Source organism: Melospiza melodia, chromosome 9 (assembly GCF_035770615.1).
Source record: "Melospiza melodia melodia isolate bMelMel2 chromosome 9, bMelMel2.pri, whole genome shotgun sequence".
Taxonomy (NCBI): Eukaryota; Metazoa; Chordata; class Aves; order Passeriformes; family Passerellidae; genus Melospiza; species Melospiza melodia.
The window spans coordinates 15,618,393-15,621,952 of record NC_086202.1 but is presented as its reverse complement, the minus strand read 5'-3'; positions in this window follow the sequence as shown (position 1 = coordinate 15,621,952).

Genomic DNA, 3,560 nt, shown 5'->3' with positions numbered 1-3,560 from the left:
GATGATTATGCAGCTGCCAAAAGGGATGAATTCATCGTAAGCACTACTTTTTAAAAAGCTTTATTAATTTGCTCGTGAGGACTATCCAGATGCAGCTGATTACCCTGTAATGAGGTTCCTAAATCTGACAGTCTAACAGGCTTTTGAAGGTGTCCAGCTTATTATACAGCATGATTTTTTTATTACTTTTTTTAAAGCTCTTCATATATGGATGCCATAAATGGATGTACTCCTCAAAAATGAGACAGTCTAAGGGAGGTTTATGGGAGTTAATTAATGTGGTAACAAGGAAAAAGAAGATAACCATGAAAGACACCTTCTGCTTGTCAGCTGCAAGTTTGCAAATAGTTCCTTATGTAACATCTGAATGCCAGATGCAATAAAAAAGGACTGGGCCATCATTTTGAAATAAGAAGCCAGGAACATGAGTTACTATATGCAACTTACAGAGTTTTGGGAGGCTTTGGCACTCTTGTTTCCTTTTCTAAGAATATTCTGTAGTTCCATTACCTGCAAGGCAGAGGTTTATTCCCATCTTGGTACATGGTTGAAAAGACCAAGGCACAGAGAGCTCAGCACAAGCCACATGATCCTTGCAAGGCATGGACTCAAGACTCATGTCCCGTGCTGCTCAGATTTTTGAAGAGACAAAATTATTTCCCTGACATGTGGGGCAACTTCCATCATCTGCTGCTGGAATCAGCACTAAAATGCTTCCCCAGATGCTATTAGTAAAGCTGGTTTAGTTTTTCTTGGTCCTAATCTGTAGATTAGGGCAAAATATTTCTGTGGGCTGCTAATAATTCTACTCTTCAGTGTTACATAAAGGGATTTCAACACACAGTGTGTGTCACTTAGCTCAGTGAGAACTGAAATGCTGGGGAATGTTATAGACTATCTATGGTCACTTACTCTGACTCTAGCCAGAGAGCTTCTGGCCTCAAGGCTCAGGAAATACACATAGGTTTTCTGTCATTTGGCATACAGTACCCCTATGAAAATGTTGTACCTGTACTTCAAAAAAAAAAAAAAAAAAAAAGGATGTAATGAGTCTTAGCACTTTTGTGCCCCTTTAGAAAGGAAAATAAAAAATCTGCGTTAAAAAAGGATCTAAAGCTGAAAAAAGAAATGGAAGCAGCCATACTTTGGAAATCACTTGTGAATTTACTCTTTAATTTTATCTGCATTTTAATTAATCTTTGAAATGAGATGAGAAAAGCAGCCTAATTATAAGTAAGGTGCTGTGTAGCATAAATCCATAGCACAATTCTGTGTCTGCAGTAGGACACACTTGGGGCTTGGTAATGGGGAAGGTCAGTTATATTCCCCAGTACAGAATTTATGCTAAGTGGAAAGCACTTTCTTTTTCACAGTACCTTGAAATTTAAAAACATGCTGAGGTAGAGAATCCTGCTGTTAGAAGATGCCATTTGCTTTTTCAAAAGAAACCAACACAAGAACACAGTAACAACTGTTTTGCATTTAAAAGGTACCAAAAAAATTTTAAAACTTGAAATCTTTGTTTAATGCAATTCAAACTGAAATATTTTTATAGGTCACCACCAATTTTCTATGCTCCTCTAAGCAATTCCAAAAGAATTGCTCTTGTCTTTGGTTACAAGAAATCGCACTAGCCTTTCATAGCTTCATGCTAAAGGAATTGGGTCTAAGTCTCAGATTCTGTGTGTCAAAATGGCATTTTCTTCTATTTCTGTTTTTATTCCTACACACATCCACCCTACCCCAAATGCCTTTCATCATGTACCTTGGATTCCACAGAGGTAGTGCAGTGCTCTGGATCCAGAGGCAGTTATTGTAATATTTTATCTATACTTAACCAGCATCTGTCTTGGATTAATAAAATAAAATACACAAAGCCCCTGAACCTGAAGTACAAACCTATTGGATAAGCAGGACTTTCCTCCTGCACTGTGGTCTTGTTTGAAACAGAATAAAGCAACAGAAATGAAGCAAACTATGATTAGTAACAAACTCTGAACTACCCAAGGGAATTATCTAGGTTAACCTAGAACTGTGCAAGAGAGGTAATGTGGTAGAGACTTTCTTCCATCAAGTTAGTCAAACAGTTCTGAACCAGCCACCATTTTGCTGCAGAGAAAAACTCCAAAAATCATTCTTGCTTTTCATCAAACTAAAAATGTTTTAAATTCTATTCTTATACATTCTATCTTGTGTGCATGAGAAGTATTTAGAAAATTTGGAAGGGGAGGCTTTTTCAGAGGTAGCTTCTTGTAGTGATTCATGTCAGAGAAATGACAAAATCTGACAAAACATCCTTAAACCTGCAGTAAATACTCAGAGCAGTGTGTTCCTTTATCAGCTCCCATTAAACTGCAGCCAAGTGTTACTGACTTGTAGTAAGAGCAGAGGAGCAATTGAAAAACACTAAACACCCCAAACATCAAGCTGTGCATGCTCTACCACAGAGTGGTCTGAAGCCAGGAATTGCTTTTATTTTTTATTTTAAAAGCACAGTACTTCCTCTGGAGGACCACTGCTTAGGCAATTCCTTTTCCATGGCGTAGTCATCCAGCATTAAATGAGATGCCTGCACGATATGTTTTGACAGGTGCTGCTGAGTTGTTTGGTTGAGGCAGTTTCAAGTCATGTCTCATGTTTGCTTTTAGTGGTTCTGGAATGGAATTTTTCTACTCAACAACTCAGTACAGCACCCAGAAATAACTGCTTTATGCTCACAATATTCAGCAGAGCAAAAGCAATAAAATATGCAGAGCATGTGAACAAGCAACTGGCAAGAATGGAAAAAGAGGCCACAGGTCTGCAAACCTTCTGAAGGCCTAGGAGCCATGGCCCAATGGGAAGTTCATCCCCCTGTGCAGAGCACACTTTTCACTCACAGCAATACTTCTCTGTGCACGTGTACTGGGAGCTGCCTTCTGGAGAGTGAGTTGTGTCACTCAAGTTCTTGAGTAAGCCTTGAAATTAATTGATAAAGCCTATCTGGATTTGTCTGTCTTAGAGAGAAGGGGAGAAGCATCTTGTGTGTATTACCCAATCACAGTGCAGGTAATTTGTGCCCTTATGTCAATGTAATGGCAGCCAAGGAGAAACCACGTTACTTGTAAGGGTGTACTGAGAAATGCCAGACAACATTTCATAGTCCTGTCCTGAAAGCAATGGAACATAAATTGGCTATCAGTGAAAAATACAATTCCTTCAGCCAGTATTATCTTTCTTGATGAGGAGGGATTCATCTATTGCCCAAATCAACGCTGCACATCAGCCAGCCCAAGGATACGCAGTCACTTCCCCACAGTTGTGTGTTACTGCAAGTTGCCCATATTGCAACACTTCTTTTGCTTTAAATGTTTAAGAAACACATTCCCCTGTATCATTTATTCATCACTACAGAGAAGGAAAAAAAAAGTGATGTCAGACTTGAGTCTTAAAGTAATTCTTTCTTCATCACAAAGATGAAGTCCATCAACTCAAAATTAATCGTATAAATATTTAGGTATGCATTAAAACAAAACACTTTCCCTTCAGAAGTTTTTGTTCAACTGACAAAGTACACTAAG